The sequence below is a fragment of the Petromyzon marinus genome, chromosome 11 (genome assembly GCF_048934315.1).
Source record: "Petromyzon marinus isolate PM22_M1 ecotype Great Lakes invasive population chromosome 11, UKy_Petmar_22M1.pri1.0, whole genome shotgun sequence".
NCBI classification, from domain to species: Eukaryota; Metazoa; Chordata; class Hyperoartia; order Petromyzontiformes; family Petromyzontidae; genus Petromyzon; species Petromyzon marinus.
Window position 1 is genome coordinate 18,375,907 of NC_133677.1, and position 26,891 is coordinate 18,402,797.

A 26,891-nucleotide genomic window follows, 5' to 3' on the forward strand; every position below is an offset into this window, starting at 1 on the left:
TGGTAGGCCACTGTTTTTTTAATGGCCACTCTTTTTTAACCAGTCACTTTTTTGGATGGCCATTCATCTTTTTTACCGGCCAATTTTTTTCGACTGGTCTTTTTTTTATGGGCCAAATTCTTTTTTGATCGGCCACTTTTTTTAATGGCCACTCTTTTTTAACCGGTCACTTTTTTTGATGGCCAATTATCTTTTTTAGTGGCCAATTTTTTCAGTTTGACTTTTTTTACCATTTTGAATTAAAGCTTTCGTGACTGCAGGGATTCATATTCTTGGTTCTTTCGGTAAAGTCACGTAGAAGGGAATTTAATTGTTTTTTTGTTTTTTTTTTACCAGTCAAATTTTTTTATGGCCACTCATCTTTTTTTACTGGCAATTCTTTTACTGGTTTCTTTTTTTACGGGCCACCTACCTCTTCCGCCTCCTCCTCCTCCGCCTCCTCCTCCAACTCCTCCTCCGCCTCCTCCGCCGCCTCCTCCTCCGCCTCCTCCTCCGCCTCCTCTTCCGCCTCCTCCGCCTCCTCCTCCGCCTCCTCCACCTCACTGTGTGATGGCCAATACATTTTTTTACTGACCAATTTTGTTTGACTGGTCTTTCGTTTTTACAGGCCAATTTTTTGTAGTCACTTTTTTTAATGGGCAATTTTTTTAACCGTTCACTTTTTTTGATGGCCACTTATCTTTTTTACTGGCCAATTTTTTTCGACTGGTCTTTTTTTACGGGCCAATTATTTTTTGGTAGGCCACTGTTTTTTTAATGGCCACTCTTTTTTAACTGGTCACTTTTTTGGATGGCCATTCATCTTTTTTACCGGCCAATTTTTTTCGACTGGTCTTTTTTTTATGGGCCAATTCTTTTTTGATCGGCCACATTTTTTTAATGGCCACTCATTTTTAACCGGTCACTTTTTTTGATGGCCATTTATCTTTTTTACCGGCCAATTTTTTTCACTTTTTTCATGACCATTTTTTTTTTACCAGTGAAATTTTTTCATTAATGGCCACTCTTTTTTAACCAATCACTTTTTTTGATGGCCAATTATCTTTTTTAGTGGCCAATTTTTTCAGTTTGACTTTTTTTACCATTTTGAATTAAAGCTTTCGTGACTGCAGAGATTCATATTCTTGGTTCCTTCGGTTAAGTCACGTAGAAGGGAATTTAATTGTTTTATGTTTTTATTATTTTTTTTTTTACCAGTCAAATTTTTTTATGGCCACTCATCTTTTTTTACTGGCAATTCTTTTACTGGTCTCTTTTTTTACGGGCCACCTACCTCTTCCGCCTCCTCCTCCGCCTCCTCCTCCGACTCCTCCTCCGCCTCCTCCGCCGCCTCCTCCTCCGCCTCCTCCTCCGCCTCCTCCTCCTCCGCCTCCTCCGCCTCCTCAGCCTCCTCCACCTCACTGTGTGATGGCCAATACATTTTTTTACTGACCAATTTTGTTTGACTTGTCTTTCCTTTTTACGGGCCAATTTTTTGTAGTCACTTTTTTTAATGGGCAATTTTTTTAACCGTTCACTTTTTTTGATGGCCACTTATCTTTTTTACTGGCCAATTTTTTTCGACTGGTCTTTTTTTACGGGCCAATTATTTTTTGGTAGGCCACTGTTTTTTTAATGGCCACTCTTTTTTAACCGGTCACTTTTTTGGATGGCCATTCATCTTTTTTACCGGCCAATTTTTTTCGACTGGTCTTTTTTTTATGGGCCAATTCTTTTTTGATCGGCCACTTTTTTAATGGCCACTCTTTTTTAACCGGTCACTTTTTTTGATGGCCATTTATCTTTTTTGCAAGCCAATTTTTTTCACTTTTTCATGACCATTTTTTTTTTACCAGTCAAATTTTTTCATTAATGGCCACTCTTTTTTAAGCAGTTACTTTTTTTGATGGCCAATTATCTTTTTTAGTGGCCAATTTTTTCAGTTTGACTTTTTTACCATTTTGAATTAAAGCTTTCGTGACTGCAGGGATTCATATTCTTGGTTCCTTCGGTAAAGTCACGTAGAAGGGAATTTAATCGTTTTATGTTTTTATTATTATTTTTTTTACCAGTCAAATTTTTTTATGGCCACTCATCTTTTTTTACTGGCAATTCTTTTACTGGTCTCTTTTTTTACGGGCCACCTACCTCTTCCGCCTCCTCCTCCTCCGCCTCCTTCTCCGCTTCCTCCTCAGCCTCCTCCGCCTCCTCGTCCGCCTCCTCCTCCGTCTCCTCCTCCGCCTCCTCCTCCGCCTCCTCCGCCTCCTCCGCCTCCTCCTCCTCCGCCTCCTCCACCTCACTGTGTGATGGCCAATACATTTTTTTACTGACCAATTTTGTTTGACTTGTCTTTCCTTTTTACGGGCCAATTTTTTGTAGTCACTTTTTTTAATGGGCAATTTTTTTAACCGGTCACTTTTTTTGATGGCCACTTATCTTTTTTACTTGCCAATTTTTTTCGACTGCTCTTTTTTTACGGGCCAATTATTTTTTGGTAGGCCACTGTTTTTTTAATGGCCACTCTTTTTTAACCAGTCACTTTTTTGGATGGCCATTCATCTTTTTTACCGGCCAATTTTTTTCGACTGGTCTTTTTTTTATGGGCCAAATTCTTTTTTGATCGGCCACTTTTTTTAATGGCCACTCTTTTTTAACCGGTCACTTTTTTTGATGGCCAATTATCTTTTTTAGTGGCCAATTTTTTCAGTTTGACTTTTTTTACCATTTTGAATTAAAGCTTTCGTGACTGCAGGGATTCATATTCTTGGTTCTTTCGGTAAAGTCACGTAGAAGGGAATTTAATTGTTTTTTTGTTTTTTTTTTACCAGTCAAATTTTTTTATGGCCACTCATCTTTTTTTACTGGCAATTCTTTTACTGGTTTCTTTTTTTACGGGCCACCTACCTCTTCCGCCTCCTCCTCCTCCGCCTCCTCCTCCAACTCCTCCTCCGCCTCCTCCGCCGCCTCCTCCTCCGCCTCCTCCTCCGCCTCCTCTTCCGCCTCCTCCGCCTCCTCCTCCGCCTCCTCCACCTCACTGTGTGATGGCCAATACATTTTTTTACTGACCAATTTTGTTTGACTGGTCTTTCGTTTTTACAGGCCAATTTTTTGTAGTCACTTTTTTTAATGGGCAATTTTTTTAACCGTTCACTTTTTTTGATGGCCACTTATCTTTTTTACTGGCCAATTTTTTTCGACTGGTCTTTTTTTACGGGCCAATTATTTTTTGGTAGGCCACTGTTTTTTTAATGGCCACTCTTTTTTAACTGGTCACTTTTTTGGATGGCCATTCATCTTTTTTACCGGCCAATTTTTTTCGACTGGTCTTTTTTTTATGGGCCAATTCTTTTTTGATCGGCCACTTTTTTTTAATGGCCACTCTTTTTTAACCGGTCACTTTTTGGGATGGCCATTCATCTTTTTTACCGGCCAATTTTTTTCGACTGGTCTTTTTTTTATGGGCCAATTCTTTTTTGATCTGCCACTTTTTTTAATGGCCATTCTTTTTTAACCGGTCACTTTTTTTGATGGCCATTTATCTTTTTTGCAAGCCAATTTTTTTCACTTTTTTCATGACCATTTTTTTTTTACCAGTGAAATTTTTTCATTAATGGCCACTCTTTTTTAACCAATCACTTTTTTTGATGGCCAATTATCTTTTTTAGTGGCCAATTTTTTCAGTTTGACTTTTTTTACCATTTTGAATTAAAGCTTTCGTGACTGCAGAGATTCATATTCTTGGTTCCTTCGGTAAAGTCACGTAGAAGGGAATTTAATTGTTTTATGTTTTTATTATTATTTTTTTTACCAGTCAAATTTTTTTATGGCCACTCATCTTTTTTTACTGGCAATTCTTTTACTGGTCTCTTTTTTTACGGGCCACCTACCTCTTCCGCCTCCTCCTCCGCCTCCTCCTCCGACTCCTCCTCCGCCTCCTCCGCCGCCTCCTCCTCCGCCTCCTCCTCCGCCTCCTCCTCCTCCGCCTCCTCCGCCTCCTCAGCCTCCTCCACCTCACTGTGTGATGGCCAATACATTTTTTTACTGACCAATTTTGTTTGACTGGTCTTTCGTTTTTACAGGCCAATTTTTTTATGTCACTTTTTTTAATGGGCAATTTTTTTAACCGTTCACTTTTTTTGATGGCCACTTATCTTTTTTACTGGCCAATTTTTTTCGACTGGTCTTTTTTTACGGGCCAATTATTTTTTGGTAGGCCACTGTTTTTTTAATGGCCACTCTTTTTTAACCGGTCACTTTTTTGGATGGCCATTCATCTTTTTTACCGGCCAATTTTTTTCGACTGGTCTTTTTTTTATGGGCCAATTCTTTTTTGATCGGCCACTTTTTTTAATGGCCACTCTTTTTTAACCGGTCACTTTTTTTGATGGCCATTTATCTTTTTTGCAAGCCAATTTTTTTCACTTTTTTCATGACCATTTTTTTTTTACCAGTCAAATTTTTTCATTAATGGCCACTCTTTTTTAAGCAGTTACTTTTTTTGATGGCCAATTATCTTTTTTAGTGGCCAATTTTTTCAGTTTGACTTTTTTACCATTTTGAATTAAAGCTTTCGTGACTGCAGGGATTCATATTCTTGGTTCCTTCGGTAAAGTCACGTAGAAGGGAATTTAATCGTTTTATGTTTTTATTATTATTTTTTTTACCAGTCAAATTTTTTTATGGCCACTCATCTTTTTTTACTGGCAATTCTTTTACTGGTCTCTTTTTTTACGGGCCACCTACCTCTTCCGCCTCCTCCTCCTCCGCCTACTTCTCCGCTTCCTCCTCAGCCTCCTCCGCCTCCTCGTCCGCCTCCTCCTCCGCCTCCTCCTCCGCCTCCTCCTCCGCCTCCTCCGCCTCCTCTGCCTCCTCCGCCTCCTCCTCCGCCTCCTCCACCTCACTGTGTGATGGCCAATACATTTTTTTACTGACCAATTTTGTTTGACTTGTCTTTCCTTTTTACGGGCCAATTTTTTGTAGTCACTTTTTTTAATGGGCAATTTTTTTAACCGGTCACTTTTTTTGATGGCCACTTATCTTTTTTACTTGCCAATTTTTTTCGACTGCTCTTTTTTTACGGGCCAATTATTTTTTGGTAGGCCACTGTTTTTTTAATGGCCACTCTTTTTTAACCAGTCACTTTTTTGGATGGCCATTCATCTTTTTTACCGGCCAATTTTTTTCGACTGGTCTTTTTTTTATGGGCCAATTCTTTTTTGATCGGCCACTTTTTTTTAATGGCCACTCTTTTTTAACCGGTCACTTTTTGGGATGGCCATTCATCTTTTTTACCGGCCAATTTTTTTCGACTGGTCTTTTTTTTATGGGCCAATTCTTTTTTGATCTGCCACTTTTTTTAATGGCCATTCTTTTTTAACCGGTCACTTTTTTTGATGGCCATTTATCTTTTTTGCAAGCCAATTTTTTTCACTTTTTTCATGACCATTTTTTTTTTACCAGTGAAATTTTTTCATTAATGGCCACTCTTTTTTAACCAATCACTTTTTTTGATGGCCAATTATCTTTTTTAGTGGCCAATTTTTTCAGTTTGACTTTTTTTACCATTTTGAATTAAAGCTTTCGTGACTGCAGAGATTCATATTCTTGGTTCCTTCGGTAAAGTCACGTAGAAGGGAATTTAATTGTTTTATGTTTTTATTATTATTTTTTTTACCAGTCAAATTTTTTTATGGCCACTCATCTTTTTTTACTGGCAATTCTTTTACTGGTCTCTTTTTTTACGGGCCACCTACCTCTTCCGCCTCCTCCTCCGCCTCCTCCTCCGACTCCTCCTCCGCCTCCTCCGCCGCCTCCTCCTCCGCCTCCTCCTCCGCCTCCTCCTCCTCCGCCTCCTCCGCCTCCTCAGCCTCCTCCACCTCACTGTGTGATGGCCAATACATTTTTTTACTGACCAATTTTGTTTGACTGGTCTTTCGTTTTTACAGGCCAATTTTTTTATGTCACTTTTTTTAATGGGCAATTTTTTTAACCGTTCACTTTTTTTGATGGCCACTTATCTTTTTTACTGGCCAATTTTTTTCGACTGGTCTTTTTTTACGGGCCAATTATTTTTTGGTAGGCCACTGTTTTTTTAATGGCCACTCTTTTTTAACCGGTCACTTTTTTGGATGGCCATTCATCTTTTTTACCGGCCAATTTTTTTCGACTGGTCTTTTTTTTATGGGCCAATTCTTTTTTGATCGGCCACTTTTTTTAATGGCCACTCTTTTTTAACCGGTCACTTTTTTTGATGGCCATTTATCTTTTTTGCAAGCCAATTTTTTTCACTTTTTTCATGACCATTTTTTTTTTACCAGTCAAATTTTTTCATTAATGGCCACTCTTTTTTAAGCAGTTACTTTTTTTGATGGCCAATTATCTTTTTTAGTGGCCAATTTTTTCAGTTTGACTTTTTTACCATTTTGAATTAAAGCTTTCGTGACTGCAGGGATTCATATTCTTGGTTCCTTCGGTAAAGTCACGTAGAAGGGAATTTAATCGTTTTATGTTTTTATTATTATTTTTTTTACCAGTCAAATTTTTTTATGGCCACTCATCTTTTTTTACTGGCAATTCTTTTACTGGTCTCTTTTTTTACGGGCCACCTACCTCTTCCGCCTCCTCCTCCTCCGCCTACTTCTCCGCTTCCTCCTCAGCCTCCTCCGCCTCCTCGTCCGCCTCCTCCTCCGCCTCCTCCTCCGCCTCCTCCTCCGCCTCCTCCGCCTCCTCTGCCTCCTCCGCCTCCTCCTCCGCCTCCTCCACCTCACTGTGTGATGGCCAATACATTTTTTTACTGACCAATTTTGTTTGACTTGTCTTTCCTTTTTACGGGCCAATTTTTTGTAGTCACTTTTTTTAATGGGCAATTTTTTTAACCGGTCACTTTTTTTGATGGCCACTTATCTTTTTTACTTGCCAATTTTTTTCGACTGCTCTTTTTTTACGGGCCAATTATTTTTTGGTAGGCCACTGTTTTTTTAATGGCCACTCTTTTTTAACCAGTCACTTTTTTGGATGGCCATTCATCTTTTTTACCGGCCAATTTTTTTCGACTGGTCTTTTTTTTATGGGCCAATTCTTTTTTGATCGGCCACTTTTTTTTAATGGCCACTCTTTTTTAACCGGTCACTTTTTTTGAAGGCCAATTATCTTTTTTAGTGGCCAATTTTTTCAGTTTGACTTTTTTTACCATTTTGAATTAAAGCTTTCGTGACTGCAGGGATTCATATTCTTGGTTCTTTCGGTAAAGTCACGTAGAAGGGAATTTAATTGTTTTTTTGTTTTTTTTTTACCAGTCAAATTTTTTTATGGCCACTCATCTTTTTTTACTGGCAATTCTTTTACTGGTTTCTTTTTTTACGGGCCACCTACCTCTTCCGCCTCCTCCTCCTCCGCCTCCTCCTCCAACTCCTCCTCCGCCTCCTCCGCCGCCTCCTCCTCCGCCTCCTCCTCCGCCTCCTCTTCCGCCTCCTCCGCCTCCTCCTCCGCCTCCTCCACCTCACTGTGTGATGGCCAATACATTTTTTTACTGACCAATTTTGTTTGACTGGTCTTTCGTTTTTACAGGCCAATTTTTTGTAGTCACTTTTTTTAATGGGCAATTTTTTTAACCGTTCACTTTTTTTGATGGCCACTTATCTTTTTTACTGGCCAATTTTTTTCGACTGGTCTTTTTTTACGGGCCAATTATTTTTTGGTAGGCCACTGTTTTTTTAATGGCCACTCTTTTTTAACTGGTCACTTTTTTGGATGGCCATTCATCTTTTTTACCGGCCAATTTTTTTCGACTGGTCTTTTTTTTATGGGCCAATTCTTTTTTGATCTGCCACTTTTTTTAATGGCCACTCTTTTTTAACCGGTCACTTTTTTTGATGGCCATTTATCTTTTTTGCAAGCCAATTTTTTTCACTTTTTTCATGACCATTTTTTTTTTACCAGTCAAATTTTTTCATTAATGGCCACTCTTTTTTAAGCAGTTACTTTTTTTGATGGCCAATTATCTTTTTTAGTGGCCAATTTTTTCAGTTTGACTTTTTTACCATTTTGAATTAAAGCTTTCGTGACTGCAGAGATTCATATTCTTGGTTCCTTCGGTTAAGTCACGTAGAAGGGAATTTAATTGTTTTATGTTTTTATTATTATTTTTTTTACCAGTCAAATTTTTTTATGGCCACTCATCTTTTTTTACTGGCAATTCTTTTACTGGTCTCTTTTTTTACGGGCCACCTACCTCTTCCGCCTCCTCCTCCGCCTCCTCCTCCGACTCCTCCTCCGCCTCCTCCGCCGCCTCCTCCTCCGCCTCCTCCTCCGCCTCCTCCTCCTCCGCCTCCTCCACCTCACTGTGTGATGGCCAATACATTTTTTTACTGACCAATTTTGTTTGACTTGTCTTTCCTTTTTACGGGCCAATTTTTTGTAGTCACTTTTTTTAATGGGCAATTTTTTTAACCGGTCACTTTTTTTGATGGCCACTTATCTTTTTTACTTGCCAATTTTTTTCGACTGGTCTTTTTTTACGGGCCAATTATTTTTTGGTAGGCCACTGTTTTTTTAATGGCCACTCTTTTTTAACCGGTCACTTTTTGGGATGGCCATTCATCTTTTTTACCGGCCAATTTTTTTCGACTGGTCTTTTTTTTATGGGCCAATTCTTTTTTGATCGGCCACATTTTTTTAATGGCCACTCATTTTTAACCGGTCACTTTTTTTGATGGCCATTTATCTTTTTTACCGGCCAATTTTTTTCACTTTTTTCATGACCATTTTTTTTTTACCAGTGAAATTTTTTCATTAATGGCCACTCTTTTTTAACCAATCACTTTTTTTGATGGCCAATTATCTTTTTTAGTGGCCAATTTTTTCAGTTTGACTTTTTTTACCATTTTGAATTAAAGCTTTCGTGACTGCAGAGATTCATATTCTTGGTTCCTTCGGTTAAGTCACGTAGAAGGGAATTTAATTGTTTTATGTTTTTATTATTATTTTTTTTACCAGTCAAATTTTTTTATGGCCACTCATCTTTTTTTACTGGCAATTCTTTTACTGGTCTCTTTTTTTACGGGCCACCTACCTCTTCTGCCTCCTCCTCCGCCTCCTCCTCCGACTCCTCCTCCGCCTCCTCCGCCGCCTCCTCCTCCGCCTCCTCCTCCGCCTCCTCCTCCTCCGCCTCCTCCGCCTCCTCAGCCTCCTCCACCTCACTGTGTGATGGCCAATACATTTTTTTACTGACCAATTTTGTTTGACTGGTCTTTCGTTTTTACAGGCCAATTTTTTTATGTCACTTTTTTTAATGGGCAATTTTTTTAACCGTTCACTTTTTTTGATGGCCACTTATCTTTTTTACTGGCCAATTTTTTTCGACTGGTCTTTTTTTACGGGCCAATTATTTTTTGGTAGGCCACTGTTTTTTTAATGGCCACTCTTTTTTAACCGGTCACTTTTTTGGATGGCCATTCATCTTTTTTACCGGCCAATTTTTTTCGACTGGTCTTTTTTTTATGGGCCAATTCTTTTTTGATCGGCCACTTTTTTTTAATGGCCACTCTTTTTTAACCGGTCACTTTTTGGGATGGCCATTCATCTTTTTTACCGGCCAATTTTTTTCGACTGGTCTTTTTTTTATGGGCCAATTCTTTTTTGATCTGCCACTTTTTTTAATGGCCATTCTTTTTTAACCGGTCACTTTTTTTGATGGCCATTTATCTTTTTTGCAAGCCAATTTTTTTCACTTTTTTCATGACCATTTTTTTTTTACCAGTGAAATTTTTTCATTAATGGCCACTCTTTTTTAACCAATCACTTTTTTTGATGGCCAATTATCTTTTTTAGTGGCCAATTTTTTCAGTTTGACTTTTTTTACCATTTTGAATTAAAGCTTTCGTGACTGCAGAGATTCATAATCTTGGTTCCTTCGGTTAAGTCACGTAGAAGGGAATTTAATTGTTTTATGTTTTTATTATTATTTTTTTTACCAGTCAAATTTTTTTATGGCCACTCATCTTTTTTTACTGGCAATTCTTTTACTGGTCTCTTTTTTTACGGGCCACCTACCTCTTCCGCCTCCTCCTCCGCCTCCTCCTCCGACTCCTCCTCCGCCTCCTCCGCCGCCTCCTCCTCCGCCTCCTCCTCCGCCTCCTCCTCCTCCGCCTCCTCCGCCTCCTCAGCCTCCTCCACCTCACTGTGTGATGGCCAATACATTTTTTTACTGACCAATTTTGTTTGACTGGTCTTTCGTTTTTACAGGCCAATTTTTTTATGTCACTTTTTTTAATGGGCAATTTTTTTAACCGTTCACTTTTTTTGATGGCCACTTATCTTTTTTACTGGCCAATTTTTTTCGACTGGTCTTTTTTTACGGGCCAATTATTTTTTGGTAGGCCACTGTTTTTTTAATGGCCACTCTTTTTTAACCGGTCACTTTTTTGGATGGCCATTCATCTTTTTTACCGGCCAATTTTTTTCGACTGGTCTTTTTTTTATGGGCCAATTCTTTTTTGATCGGCCACTTTTTTTAATGGCCACTCTTTTTTAACCGGTCACTTTTTTTGATGGCCATTTATCTTTTTTGCAAGCCAATTTTTTTCACTTTTTTCATGACCATTTTTTTTTTACCAGTCAAATTTTTTCATTAATGGCCACTCTTTTTTAAGCAGTTACTTTTTTTGATGGCCAATTATCTTTTTTAGTGGCCAATTTTTTCAGTTTGACTTTTTTACCATTTTGAATTAAAGCTTTCGTGACTGCAGGGATTCATATTCTTGGTTCCTTCGGTAAAGTCACGTAGAAGGGAATTTAATCGTTTTATGTTTTTATTATTATTTTTTTTACCAGTCAAATTTTTTTATGGCCACTCATCTTTTTTTACTGGCAATTCTTTTACTGGTCTCTTTTTTTACGGGCCACCTACCTCTTCCGCCTCCTCCTCCTCCGCCTACTTCTCCGCTTCCTCCTCAGCCTCCTCCGCCTCCTCGTCCGCCTCCTCCTCCGCCTCCTCCTCCGCCTCCTCCTCCGCCTCCTCCGCCTCCTCTGCCTCCTCCGCCTCCTCCTCCGCCTCCTCCACCTCACTGTGTGATGGCCAATACATTTTTTTACTGACCAATTTTGTTTGACTTGTCTTTCCTTTTTACGGGCCAATTTTTTGTAGTCACTTTTTTTAATGGGCAATTTTTTTAACCGGTCACTTTTTTTGATGGCCACTTATCTTTTTTACTTGCCAATTTTTTTCGACTGCTCTTTTTTTACGGGCCAATTATTTTTTGGTAGGCCACTGTTTTTTTAATGGCCACTCTTTTTTAACCAGTCACTTTTTTGGATGGCCATTCATCTTTTTTACCGGCCAATTTTTTTCGACTGGTCTTTTTTTTATGGGCCAATTCTTTTTTGATCGGCCACTTTTTTTTAATGGCCACTCTTTTTTAACCGGTCACTTTTTTTGAAGGCCAATTATCTTTTTTAGTGGCCAATTTTTTCAGTTTGACTTTTTTTACCATTTTGAATTAAAGCTTTCGTGACTGCAGGGATTCATATTCTTGGTTCTTTCGGTAAAGTCACGTAGAAGGGAATTTAATTGTTTTTTTGTTTTTTTTTTACCAGTCAAATTTTTTTATGGCCACTCATCTTTTTTTACTGGCAATTCTTTTACTGGTTTCTTTTTTTACGGGCCACCTACCTCTTCCGCCTCCTCCTCCTCCGCCTCCTCCTCCAACTCCTCCTCCGCCTCCTCCGCCGCCTCCTCCTCCGCCTCCTCCTCCGCCTCCTCTTCCGCCTCCTCCGCCTCCTCCTCCGCCTCCTCCACCTCACTGTGTGATGGCCAATACATTTTTTTACTGACCAATTTTGTTTGACTGGTCTTTCGTTTTTACAGGCCAATTTTTTGTAGTCACTTTTTTTAATGGGCAATTTTTTTAACCGTTCACTTTTTTTGATGGCCACTTATCTTTTTTACTGGCCAATTTTTTTCGACTGGTCTTTTTTTACGGGCCAATTATTTTTTGGTAGGCCACTGTTTTTTTAATGGCCACTCTTTTTTAACTGGTCACTTTTTTGGATGGCCATTCATCTTTTTTACCGGCCAATTTTTTTCGACTGGTCTTTTTTTTATGGGCCAATTCTTTTTTGATCTGCCACTTTTTTTAATGGCCACTCTTTTTTAACCGGTCACTTTTTTTGATGGCCATTTATCTTTTTTGCAAGCCAATTTTTTTCACTTTTTTCATGACCATTTTTTTTTTACCAGTCAAATTTTTTCATTAATGGCCACTCTTTTTTAAGCAGTTACTTTTTTTGATGGCCAATTATCTTTTTTAGTGGCCAATTTTTTCAGTTTGACTTTTTTACCATTTTGAATTAAAGCTTTCGTGACTGCAGAGATTCATATTCTTGGTTCCTTCGGTTAAGTCACGTAGAAGGGAATTTAATTGTTTTATGTTTTTATTATTATTTTTTTTACCAGTCAAATTTTTTTATGGCCACTCATCTTTTTTTACTGGCAATTCTTTTACTGGTCTCTTTTTTTACGGGCCACCTACCTCTTCTGCCTCCGCCTCCTCCTCCGACTCCTCCTCCGCCTCCTCCGCCGCCTCCTCCTCCGCCTCCTCCTCCAACTCCTCCTCCGCCTCCTCCGCCGCCTCCTCCTCCGCCTCCTCCTCCGCCTCCTCTTCCGCCTCCTCCGCCTCCTCCTCCGCCTCCTCCACCTCACTGTGTGATGGCCAATACATTTTTTTACTGACCAATTTTGTTTGACTGGTCTTTCGTTTTTACAGGCCAATTTTTTGTAGTCACTTTTTTTAATGGGCAATTTTTTTAACCGTTCACTTTTTTTGATGGCCACTTATCTTTTTTACTGGCCAATTTTTTTCGACTGGTCTTTTTTTACGGGCCAATTATTTTTTGGTAGGCCACTGTTTTTTTAATGGCCACTCTTTTTTAACTGGTCACTTTTTTGGATGGCCATTCATCTTTTTTACCGGCCAATTTTTTTCGACTGGTCTTTTTTTTATGGGCCAATTCTTTTTTGATCTGCCACTTTTTTTAATGGCCACTCTTTTTTAACCGGTCACTTTTTTTGATGGCCATTTATCTTTTTTGCAAGCCAATTTTTTTCACTTTTTTCATGACCATTTTTTTTTTACCAGTCAAATTTTTTCATTAATGGCCACTCTTTTTTAAGCAGTTACTTTTTTTGATGGCCAATTATCTTTTTTAGTGGCCAATTTTTTCAGTTTGACTTTTTTACCATTTTGAATTAAAGCTTTCGTGACTGCAGAGATTCATATTCTTGGTTCCTTCGGTTAAGTCACGTAGAAGGGAATTTAATTGTTTTATGTTTTTATTATTATTTTTTTTACCAGTCAAATTTTTTTATGGCCACTCATCTTTTTTTACTGGCAATTCTTTTACTGGTCTCTTTTTTTACGGGCCACCTACCTCTTCCGCCTCCTCCTCCGCCTCCTCCTCCGACTCCTCCTCCGCCTCCTCCGCCGCCTCCTCCTCCGCCTCCTCCTCCGCCTCCTCCTCCTCCGCCTCCTCCGCCTCCTCAGCCTCCTCCACCTCACTGTGTGATGGCCAATACATTTTTTTACTGACCAATTTTGTTTGACTGGTCTTTCGTTTTTACAGGCCAATTTTTTTATGTCACTTTTTTTAATGGGCAATTTTTTTAACCGTTCACTTTTTTTGATGGCCACTTATCTTTTTTACTGGCCAATTTTTTTCGACTGGTCTTTTTTTACGGGCCAATTATTTTTTGGTAGGCCACTGTTTTTTTAATGGCCACTCTTTTTTAACCGGTCACTTTTTTGGATGGCCATTCATCTTTTTTACCGGCCAATTTTTTTCGACTGGTCTTTTTTTTATGGGCCAATTCTTTTTTGATCGGCCACTTTTTTTTAATGGCCACTCTTTTTTAACCGGTCACTTTTTGGGATGGCCATTCATCTTTTTTACCGGCCAATTTTTTTCGACTGGTCTTTTTTTTATGGGCCAATTCTTTTTTGATCTGCCACTTTTTTTAATGGCCATTCTTTTTTAACCGGTCACTTTTTTTGATGGCCATTTATCTTTTTTGCAAGCCAATTTTTTTCACTTTTTTCATGACCATTTTTTTTTTACCAGTGAAATTTTTTCATTAATGGCCACTCTTTTTTAACCAATCACTTTTTTTGATGGCCAATTATCTTTTTTAGTGGCCAATTTTTTCAGTTTGACTTTTTTACCATTTTGAATTAAAGCTTTCGTGACTGCAGAGATTCATAATCTTGGTTCCTTCGGTTAAGTCACGTAGAAGGGAATTTAATTGTTTTATGTTTTTATTATTATTTTTTTTACCAGTCAAATTTTTTTATGGCCACTCATCTTTTTTTACTGGCAATTCTTTTACTGGTCTCTTTTTTTACGGGCCACCTACCTCTTCCGCCTCCTCCTCCGCCTCCTCCTCCGACTCCTCCTCCGCCTCCTCCGCCGCCTCCTCCTCCGCCTCCTCCTCCGCCTCCTCCTCCTCCGCCTCCTCCGCCTCCTCAGCCTCCTCCACCTCACTGTGTGATGGCCAATACATTTTTTTACTGACCAATTTTGTTTGACTGGTCTTTCGTTTTTACAGGCCAATTTTTTTATGTCACTTTTTTTAATGGGCAATTTTTTTAACCGTTCACTTTTTTTGATGGCCACTTATCTTTTTTACTGGCCAATTTTTTTCGACTGGTCTTTTTTTACGGGCCAATTATTTTTTGGTAGGCCACTGTTTTTTTAATGGCCACTCTTTTTTAACCGGTCACTTTTTTGGATGGCCATTCATCTTTTTTACCGGCCAATTTTTTTCGACTGGTCTTTTTTTTATGGGCCAATTCTTTTTTGATCGGCCACTTTTTTTAATGGCCACTCTTTTTTAACCGGTCACTTTTTTTGATGGCCATTTATCTTTTTTGCAAGCCAATTTTTTTCACTTTTTTCATGACCATTTTTTTTTTACCAGTCAAATTTTTTCATTAATGGCCACTCTTTTTTAAGCAGTTACTTTTTTTGATGGCCAATTATCTTTTTTAGTGGCCAATTTTTTCAGTTTGACTTTTTTACCATTTTGAATTAAAGCTTTCGTGACTGCAGGGATTCATATTCTTGGTTCCTTCGGTAAAGTCACGTAGAAGGGAATTTAATCGTTTTATGTTTTTATTATTATTTTTTTTACCAGTCAAATTTTTTTATGGCCACTCATCTTTTTTTACTGGCAATTCTTTTACTGGTCTCTTTTTTTACGGGCCACCTACCTCTTCCGCCTCCTCCTCCTCCGCCTACTTCTCCGCTTCCTCCTCAGCCTCCTCCGCCTCCTCGTCCGCCTCCTCCTCCGCCTCCTCCTCCGCCTCCTCCTCCGCCTCCTCCGCCTCCTCTGCCTCCTCCGCCTCCTCCTCCGCCTCCTCCACCTCACTGTGTGATGGCCAATACATTTTTTTACTGACCAATTTTGTTTGACTTGTCTTTCCTTTTTACGGGCCAATTTTTTGTAGTCACTTTTTTTAATGGGCAATTTTTTTAACCGGTCACTTTTTTTGATGGCCACTTATCTTTTTTACTTGCCAATTTTTTTCGACTGCTCTTTTTTTACGGGCCAATTATTTTTTGGTAGGCCACTGTTTTTTTAATGGCCACTCTTTTTTAACCAGTCACTTTTTTGGATGGCCATTCATCTTTTTTACCGGCCAATTTTTTTCGACTGGTCTTTTTTTTATGGGCCAATTCTTTTTTGATCGGCCACTTTTTTTTAATGGCCACTCTTTTTTAACCGGTCACTTTTTTTGAAGGCCAATTATCTTTTTTAGTGGCCAATTTTTTCAGTTTGACTTTTTTTACCATTTTGAATTAAAGCTTTCGTGACTGCAGGGATTCATATTCTTGGTTCTTTCGGTAAAGTCACGTAGAAGGGAATTTAATTGTTTTTTTGTTTTTTTTTTACCAGTCAAATTTTTTTATGGCCACTCATCTTTTTTTACTGGCAATTCTTTTACTGGTTTCTTTTTTTACGGGCCACCTACCTCTTCCGCCTCCTCCTCCTCCGCCTCCTCCTCCAACTCCTCCTCCGCCTCCTCCGCCGCCTCCTCCTCCGCCTCCTCCTCCGCCTCCTCTTCCGCCTCCTCCGCCTCCTCCTCCGCCTCCTCCACCTCACTGTGTGATGGCCAATACATTTTTTTACTGACCAATTTTGTTTGACTGGTCTTTCGTTTTTACAGGCCAATTTTTTGTAGTCACTTTTTTTAATGGGCAATTTTTTTAACCGTTCACTTTTTTTGATGGCCACTTATCTTTTTTACTGGCCAATTTTTTTCGACTGGTCTTTTTTTACGGGCCAATTATTTTTTGGTAGGCCACTGTTTTTTTAATGGCCACTCTTTTTTAACTGGTCACTTTTTTGGATGGCCATTCATCTTTTTTACCGGCCAATTTTTTTCGACTGGTCTTTTTTTTATGGGCCAATTCTTTTTTGATCTGCCACTTTTTTTAATGGCCACTCTTTTTTAACCGGTCACTTTTTTTGATGGCCATTTATCTTTTTTGCAAGCCAATTTTTTTCACTTTTTTCATGACCATTTTTTTTTTACCAGTCAAATTTTTTCATTAATGGCCACTCTTTTTTAAGCAGTTACTTTTTTTGATGGCCAATTATCTTTTTTAGTGGCCAATTTTTTCAGTTTGACTTTTTTACCATTTTGAATTAAAGCTTTCGTGACTGCAGAGATTCATATTCTTGGTTCCTTCGGTTAAGTCACGTAGAAGGGAATTTAATTGTTTTATGTTTTTATTATTATTTTTTTTACCAGTCAAATTTTTTTATGGCCACTCATCTTTTTTTACTGGCAATTCTTTTACTGGTCTCTTTTTTTACGGGCCACCTACCTCTTCCGCCTCCTCCTCCGCCTCCTCCTCCGACTCCTCCTCCGCCTCCTCCGCCGCCTCCTCCTCCGCCTCCTCCTCCGCCTCCTCCTCCTCCGCCTCCTCCACCTCACTGTGTGATGGCCAATACATTTTTTTACTGACCAATTTTGTTTGACTTGTCTTTCCTTTTTACGGGCCAATTTTTTGTAGTCACTTTTTTTAATGGGCAATTTTTTTAACCGGTCACTTTTTTTGATGGCCACTTATCTTTTTTACTTGCCAATTTTTTTCGACTGGTCTTTTTTTACGGGCCAATTATTTTTTGGTAGGCCACTGTTTTTTTAATGGCCACTCTTTTTTAACCGGTCACTTTTTGGGATGGCCATTCATCTTTTTTACCGGCCAATTTTTTTCGACTGGTCTTTTTTTTATGGGCCAATTCTTTTTTGATCGGCCACATTTTTTTAATGGCCACTCATTTTTAACCGGTCACTTTTTTTGATGGCCATTTATCTTTTTTACCGGCCAATTTTTTTCACTTTTTTCATGACCATTTTTTTTTTACCAGTGAAATTTTTTCATTAATGGCCACTCTTTTTTAACCAATCACTTTTTTTGATGGCCAATTATCTTTTTTAGTGGCCAATTTTTTCAGTTTGACTTTTTTTACCATTTTGAATTAAAGCTTTCGTGACTGCAGAGATTCATATTCTTGGTTCCTTCGGTTAAGTCACGTAGAAGGGAATTTAATTGTTTTATGTTTTTATTATTATTTTTTTTACCAGTCAAATTTTTTTATGGCCACTCATCTTTTTTTACTGGCAATTCTTTTACTGGTCTCTTTTTTTACGGGCCACCTACCTCTTCTGCCTCCTCCTCCGCCTCCTCCTCCGACTCCTCCTCCGCCTCCTCCGCCGCCTCCTCCTCCGCCTCCTCCTCCGCCTCCTCCTCCTCCGCCTCCTCCGCCTCCTCAGCCTCCTCCACCTCACTGTGTGATGGCCAATACATTTTTTTACTGACCAATTTTGTTTGACTGGTCTTTCGTTTTTACAGGCCAATTTTTTTATGTCACTTTTTTTAATGGGCAATTTTTTTAACCGTTCACTTTTTTTGATGGCCACTTATCTTTTTTACTGGCCAATTTTTTTCGACTGGTCTTTTTTTACGGGCCAATTATTTTTTGGTAGGCCACTGTTTTTTTAATGGCCACTCTTTTTTAACCGGTCACTTTTTTGGATGGCCATTCATCTTTTTTACCGGCCAATTTTTTTCGACTGGTCTTTTTTTTATGGGCCAATTCTTTTTTGATCGGCCACTTTTTTTTAATGGCCACTCTTTTTTAACCGGTCACTTTTTGGGATGGCCATTCATCTTTTTTACCGGCCAATTTTTTTCGACTGGTCTTTTTTTTATGGGCCAATTCTTTTTTGATCTGCCACTTTTTTTAATGGCCATTCTTTTTTAACCGGTCACTTTTTTTGATGGCCATTTATCTTTTTTGCAAGCCAATTTTTTTCACTTTTTTCATGACCATTTTTTTTTTACCAGTGAAATTTTTTCATTAATGGCCACTCTTTTTTAACCAATCACTTTTTTTGATGGCCAATTATCTTTTTTAGTGGCCAATTTTTTCAGTTTGACTTTTTTTACCATTTTGAATTAAAGCTTTCGTGACTGCAGAGATTCATATTCTTGGTTCCTTCGGTTAAGTCACGTAGAAGGGAATTTAATTGTTTTATGTTTTTATTATTATTTTTTTTACCAGTCAAATTTTTTTATGGCCACTCATCTTTTTTTACTGGCAATTCTTTTACTGGTCTCTTTTTTTACGGGCCACCTACCTCTTCTGCCTCCTCCTCCGCCTCCTCCTCCGACTCCTCCTCCGCCTCCTCCGCCGCCTCCTCCTCCGCCTCCTCCTCCGCCTCCTCCTCCTCCGCCTCCTCCGCCTCCTCAGCCTCCTCCACCTCACTGTGTGATGGCCAATACATTTTTTTACTGACCAATTTTGTTTGACTGGTCTTTCGTTTTTACAGGCCAATTTTTTTATGTCACTTTTTTTAATGGGCAATTTTTTTAACCGTTCACTTTTTTTGATGGCCACTTATCTTTTTTACTGGCCAATTTTTTTCGACTGGTCTTTTTTTACGGGCCAATTATTTTTTGGTAGGCCACTGTTTTTTTAATGGCCACTCTTTTTTAACCGGTCACTTTTTTGGATGGCCATTCATCTTTTTTACCGGCCAATTTTTTTCGACTGGTCTTTTTTTTATGGGCCAATTCTTTTTTGATCGGCCACTTTTTTTTAATGGCCACTCTTTTTTAACCGGTCACTTTTTGGGATGGCCATTCATCTTTTTTACCGGCCAATTTTTTTCGACTGGTCTTTTTTTTATGGGCCAATTCTTTTTTGATCTGCCACTTTTTTTAATGGCCATTCTTTTTTAACCGGTCACTTTTTTTGATGGCCATTTATCTTTTTTGCAAGCCAATTTTTTTCACTTTTTTCATGACCATTTTTTTTTTACCAGTGAAATTTTTTCATTAATGGCCACTCTTTTTTAACCAATCACTTTTTTTGATGGCCAATTATCTTTTTTAGTGGCCAATTTTTTCAGTTTGACTTTTTTTACCATTTTGAATTAAAGCTTTCGTGACTGCAGAGATTCATAATCTTGGTTCCTTCGGTTAAGTCACGTAGAAGGGAATTTAATTGTTTTATGTTTTTATTATTATTATTTTTACCAGTCAAATTTTTTTATGGCCACTCATCTTTTTTTACTGGCAATTCTTTTACTGGTCTCTTTTTTTACGGGCCACCTACCTCTTCCGCCTCCTCCTCCGCCTCCTCCTCCGACTCCTCCTCCGCCTCCTCCGCCGCCTCCTCCTCCGCCTCCTCCTCCGCCTCCTCCTCCTCCGCCTCCTCCGCCTCCTCAGCCTCCTCCACCTCACTGTGTGATGGCCAATACATTTTTTTACTGACCAATTTTGTTTGACTGGTCTTTCGTTTTTACAGGCCAATTTTTTTATGTCACTTTTTTTAATGGGCAATTTTTTTAACCGTTCACTTTTTTTGATGGCCACTTATCTTTTTTACTGGCCAATTTTTTTCGACTGGTCTTTTTTTACGGGCCAATTATTTTTTGGTAGGCCACTGTTTTTTTAATGGCCACTCTTTTTTAACCGGTCACTTTTTTGGATGGCCATTCATCTTTTTTACCGGCCAATTTTTTTCGACTGGTCTTTTTTTTATGGGCCAATTCTTTTTTGATCGGCCACTTTTTTTAATGGCCACTCTTTTTTAACCGGTCACTTTTTTTGATGGCCATTTATCTTTTTTGCAAGCCAATTTTTTTCACTTTTTTCATGACCATTTTTTTTTTACCAGTCAAATTTTTTCATTAATGGCCACTCTTTTTTAAGCAGTTACTTTTTTTGATGGCCAATTATCTTTTTTAGTGGCCAATTTTTTCAGTTTGACTTTTTTACCATTTTGAATTAAAGCTTTCGTGACTGCAGGGATTCATATTCTTGGTTCCTTCGGTAAAGTCACGTAGAAGGGAATTTAATCGTTTTATGTTTTTATTATTATTTTTTTTACCAGTCAAATTTTTTTATGGCCACTCATCTTTTTTTACTGGCAATTCTTTTACTGGTCTCTTTTTTTACGGGCCACCTACCTCTTCCGCCTCCTCCTCCTCCGCCTACTTCTCCGCTTCCTCCTCAGCCTCCTCCGCCTCCTCGTCCGCCTCCTCCTCCGCCTCCTCCTCCGCCTCCTCCTCCGCCTCCTCCGCCTCCTCTGCCTCCTCCGCCTCCTCCTCCGCCTCCTCCACCTCACTGTGTGATGGCCAATACATTTTTTTACTGACCAATTTTGTTTGACTTGTCTTTCCTTTTTACGGGCCAATTTTTTGTAGTCACTTTTTTTAATGGGCAATTTTTTTAACCGGTCACTTTTTTTGATGGCCACTTATCTTTTTTACTTGCCAATTTTTTTCGACTGCTCTTTTTTTACGGGCCAATTATTTTTTGGTAGGCCACTGTTTTTTTAATGGCCACTCTTTTTTAACCAGTCACTTTTTTGGATGGCCATTCATCTTTTTTACCGGCCAATTTTTTTCGACTGGTCTTTTTTTTATGGGCCAATTCTTTTTTGATCGGCCACTTTTTTTTAATGGCCACTCTTTTTTAACCGGTCACTTTTTTTGAAGGCCAATTATCTTTTTTAGTGGCCAATTTTTTCAGTTTGACTTTTTTTACCATTTTGAATTAAAGCTTTCGTGACTGCAGGGATTCATATTCTTGGTTCTTTCGGTAAAGTCACGTAGAAGGGAATTTAATTGTTTTTTTGTTTTTTTTTTACCAGTCAAATTTTTTTATGGCCACTCATCTTTTTTTACTGGCAATTCTTTTACTGGTTTCTTTTTTTACGGGCCACCTACCTCTTCCGCCTCCTCCTCCTCCGCCTCCTCCTCCAACTCCTCCTCCGCCTCCTCCGCCGCCTCCTCCTCCGCCTCCTCCTCCGCCTCCTCTTCCGCCTCCTCCGCCTCCTCCTCCGCCTCCTCCACCTCACTGTGTGATGGCCAATACATTTTTTTACTGACCAATTTTGTTTGACTGGTCTTTCGTTTTTACAGGCCAATTTTTTGTAGTCACTTTTTTTAATGGGCAATTTTTTTAACCGTTCACTTTTTTTGATGGCCACTTATCTTTTTTACTGGCCAATTTTTTTCGACTGGTCTTTTTTTACGGGCCAATTATTTTTTGGTAGGCCACTGTTTTTTTAATGGCCACTCTTTTTTAACTGGTCACTTTTTTGGATGGCCATTCATCTTTTTTACCGGCCAATTTTTTTCGACTGGTCTTTTTTTTATGGGCCAATTCTTTTTTGATCTGCCACTTTTTTTAATGGCCACTCTTTTTTAACCGGTCACTTTTTTTGATGGCCATTTATCTTTTTTGCAAGCCAATTTTTTTCACTTTTTTCATGACCATTTTTTTTTTACCAGTCAAATTTTTTCATTAATGGCCACTCTTTTTTAAGCAGTTACTTTTTTTGATGGCCAATTATCTTTTTTAGTGGCCAATTTTTTCAGTTTGACTTTTTTACCATTTTGAATTAAAGCTTTCGTGACTGCAGAGATTCATATTCTTGGTTCCTTCGGTTAAGTCACGTAGAAGGGAATTTAATTGTTTTATGTTTTTATTATTATTTTTTTTACCAGTCAAATTTTTTTATGGCCACTCATCTTTTTTTACTGGCAATTCTTTTACTGGTCTCTTTTTTTACGGGCCACCTACCTCTTCCGCCTCCTCCTCCGCCTCCTCCTCCGACTCCTCCTCCGCCTCCTCCGCCGCCTCCTCCTCCGCCTCCTCCTCCGCCTCCTCCTCCTCCGCCTCCTCCGCCTCCTCAGCCTCCTCCACCTCACTGTGTGATGGCCAATACATTTTTTTACTGACCAATTTTGTTTGACTTGTCTTTCCTTTTTACGGGCCAATTTTTTGTAGTCACTTTTTTTAATGGGCAATTTTTTTAACCGGTCACTTTTTTTGATGGCCACTTATCTTTTTTACTTGCCAATTTTTTTCGACTGGTCTTTTTTTACGGGCCAATTATTTTTTGGTAGGCCACTGTTTTTTTAATGGCCACTCTTTTTTAACCGGTCACTTTTTGGGATGGCCATTCATCTTTTTTACCGGCCAATTTTTTTCGACTGGTCTTTTTTTTATGGGCCAATTCTTTTTTGATCGGCCACATTTTTTTAATGGCCACTCATTTTTAACCGGTCACTTTTTTTGATGGCCATTTATCTTTTTTACCGGCCAATTTTTTTCACTTTTTTCATGACCATTTTTTTTTTACCAGTGAAATTTTTTCATTAATGGCCACTCTTTTTTAACCAATCACTTTTTTTGATGGCCAATTATCTTTTTTAGTGGCCAATTTTTTCAGTTTGACTTTTTTTACCATTTTGAATTAAAGCTTTCGTGACTGCAGAGATTCATATTCTTGGTTCCTTCGGTTAAGTCACGTAGAAGGGAATTTAATTGTTTTATGTTTTTATTATTATTTTTTTTACCAGTCAAATTTTTTTATGGCCACTCATCTTTTTTTACTGGCAATTCTTTTACTGGTCTCTTTTTTTACGGGCCACCTACCTCTTCTGCCTCCTCCTCCGCCTCCTCCTCCGACTCCTCCTCCGCCTCCTCCGCCGCCTCCTCCTCCGCCTCCTCCTCCGCCTCCTCCTCCTCCGCCTCCTCCGCCTCCTCAGCCTCCTCCACCTCACTGTGTGATGGCCAATACATTTTTTTACTGACCAATTTTGTTTGACTGGTCTTTCGTTTTTACAGGCCAATTTTTTTATGTCACTTTTTTTAATGGGCAATTTTTTTAACCGTTCACTTTTTTTGATGGCCACTTATCTTTTTTACTGGCCAATTTTTTTCGACTGGTCTTTTTTTACGGGCCAATTATTTTTTGGTAGGCCACTGTTTTTTTAATGGCCACTCTTTTTTAACCGGTCACTTTTTTGGATGGCCATTCATCTTTTTTACCGGCCAATTTTTTTCGACTGGTCTTTTTTTTATGGGCCAATTCTTTTTTGATCGGCCACTTTTTTTAATGGCCACTCTTTTTTAACCGGTCACTTTTTTTGATGGCCATTTATCTTTTTTGCAAGCCAATTTTTTTCACTTTTTTCATGACCATTTTTTTTTTACCAGTCAAATTTTTTCATTAATGGCCACTCTTTTTTAAGCAGTTACTTTTTTTGATGGCCAATTATCTTTTTTAGTGGCCAATTTTTTCAGTTTGACTTTTTTACCATTTTGAATTAAAGCTTTCGTGACTGCAGGGATTCATATTCTTGGTTCCTTCGGTAAAGTCACGTAGAAGGGAATTTAATCGTTTTATGTTTTTATTATTATTTTTTTTACCAGTCAAATTTTTTTATGGCCACTCATCTTTTTTTACTGGCAATTCTTTTACTGGTCTCTTTTTTTACGGGCCACCTACCTCTTCCGCCTCCTCCTCCTCCGCCTCCTTCTCCGCTTCCTCCTCAGCCTCCTCCGCCTCCTCGTCCGCCTCCTCCTCCGCCTCCTCCTCCGCCTCCTCCTCCGCCTCCTCCGCCTCCTCCGCCTCCTCCGCCTCCTCCGCCTCCTCCTCCGCCTCCTCCACCTCACTGTGTGATGGCCAATACATTTTTTTACTGACCAATTTTGTTTGACTTGTCTTTCCTTTTTACGGGCCAATTTTTTGTAGTCACTTTTTTTAATGGGCAATTTTTTTAACCGGTCACTTTTTTTGATGGCCACTTATCTTTTTTACTTGCCAATTTTTTTCGACTGGTCTTTTTTTACGGGCCAATTATTTTTTGGTAGGCCACTGTTTTTTTAATGGCCACTCTTTTTTAACCGGTCACTTTTTGGGATGGCCATTCATCTTTTTTACCGGCCAATTTTTTTCGACTGGTCTTTTTTTTATGGGCCAATTCTTTTTTGATCGGCCACATTTTTTTAATGGCCACTCATTTTTAACCGGTCACTTTTTTTGATGGCCATTTATCTTTTTTACCAGCCAATTTTTTTCACTTTTTTCATGACCATTTTTTTTTTACCAGTGAAATTTTTTCATTAATGGCCACTCTTTTTTAACCAATCACTTTTTTTGATGGCCAATTATCTTTTTTAGTGGCCAATTTTTTCAGTTTGACTTTTTTTACCATTTTGAATTAAAGCTTTCGTGACTGCAGAGATTCATATTCTTGGTTCCTTCGGTTAAGTCACGTAGAAGGGAATTTAATTGTTTTATGTTTTTATTATTATTTTTTTTACCAGTCAAATTTTTTTATGGCCACTCATCTTTTTTTACTGGCAATTCTTTTACTGGTCTCTTTTTTTACGGGCCACCTACCTCTTCTGCCTCCTCCTCCGCCTCCTCCTCCGACTCCTCCTCCGCCTCCTCCGCCGCCTCCTCCTCCGCCTCCTCCTCCGCCTCCTCCTCCTCCGCCTCCTCCGCCTCCTCAGCCTCCTCCACCTCACTGTGTGATGGCCAATACATTTTTTTACTGACCAATTTTGTTTGACTGGTCTTTCGTTTTTACAGGCCAATTTTTTATGTCACTTTTTTTAATGGGCAATTTTTTTAACCGTTCACTTTTTTTGATGGCCACTTATCTTTTTTACTGGCCAATTTTTTTCGACTGGTCTTTTTTTACGGGCCAATTATTTTTTGGTAGGCCACTGTTTTTTTAATGGCCACTCTTTTTTAACCGGTCACTTTTTTGGATGGCCATTCATCTTTTTTACCGGCCAATTTTTTTCGACTGGTCTTTTTTTTATGGGCCAATTCTTTTTTGATCGGCCACTTTTTTTAATGGCCACTCTTTTTTAACCGGTCACTTTTTTTGATGGCCATTTATCTTTTTTGCAAGCCAATTTTTTTCACTTTTTTCATGACCATTTTTTTTTTACCAGTCAAATTTTTTCATTAATGGCCACTCTTTTTTAAGCAGTTACTTTTTTTGATGGCCAATTATCTTTTTTAGTGGCCAATTTTTTCAGTTTGACTTTTTTACCATTTTGAATTAAAGCTTTCGTGACTGCAGGGATTCATATTCTTGGTTCCTTCGGTAAAGTCACGTAGAAGGGAATTTAATCGTTTTATGTTTTTATTATTATTTTTTTTACCAGTCAAATTTTTTTATGGCCACTCATCTTTTTTTACTGGCAATTCTTTTACTGGTCTCTTTTTTTACGGGCCACCTACCTCTTCCGCCTCCTCCTCCTCCGCCTCCTTCTCCGCTTCCTCCTCAGCCTCCTCCGCCTCCTCGTCCGCCTCCTCCTCCGCCTCCTCCTCCGCCTCCTCCTCCGCCTCCTCCGCCTCCTCCGCCTCCTCCGCCTCCTCCTCCGCCTCCTCCACCTCACTGTGTGATGGCCAATACATTTTTTTACTGACCAATTTTGTTTGACTTGTCTTTCCTTTTTACGGGCCAATTTTTTGTAGTCACTTTTTTTAATGGGCAATTTTTTTAACCGGTCACTTTTTTTGATGGCCACTTATCTTTTTTACTTGCCAATTTTTTTCGACTGCTCTTTTTTTACGGGCCAATTATTTTTTGGTAGGCCACTGTTTTTTTAATGGCCACTCTTTTTTAACCAGTCACTTTTTTGGATGGCCATTCATCTTTTTTACCGGCCAATTTTTTTCAACTGGTCTTTTTTTTATGGGCCAAATTCTTTTTTGATCGGCCACTTTTTTTAATGGCCACTCTTTTTTAACCGGTCACTTTTTTTGATGGCCAATTATCTTTTTTAGTGGCCAATTTTTTCAGTTTGACTTTTTTTACCATTTTGAATTAAAGCTTTCGTGACTGCAGGGATTCATATTCTTGGTTCTTTCGGTAAAGTCACGTAGAAGGGAATTTAATTGTTTTTTTGTTTTTTTTTTACCAGTCAAATTTTTTTATGGCCACTCATCTTTTTTTACTGGCAATTCTTTTACTGGTTTCTTTTTTTACGGGCCACCTACCTCTTCCGCCTCCTCCTCCTCCGCCTCCTCCTCCAACTCCTCCTCCGCCTCCTCCGCCGTCTCCTCCTCCGCCTCCTCCTCCGCCTCCTCTTCCGCCTCCTCCGCCTCCTCCTCCGCCTCCTCCACCTCACTGTGTGATGGCCAATACATTTTTTTACTGACCAATTTTGTTTGACTGGTCTTTCGTTTTTACAGGCCAATTTTTTGTAGTCACTTTTTTTAATGGGCAATTTTTTTAACCGTTCACTTTTTTTGATGGCCACTTATCTTTTTTACTGGCCAATTTTTTTCGACTGGTCTTTTTTTACGGGCCAATTATTTTTTGGTAGGCCACTGTTTTTTTAATGGCCACTCTTTTTTAACTGGTCACTTTTTTGGATGGCCATTCATCTTTTTTACCGGCCAATTTTTTTCGACTGGTCTTTTTTTTATGGGCCAATTCTTTTTTGATCTGCCACTTTTTTTAATGGCCACTCTTTTTTAACCGGTCACTTTTTTTGATGGCCATTTATCTTTTTTGCAAGCC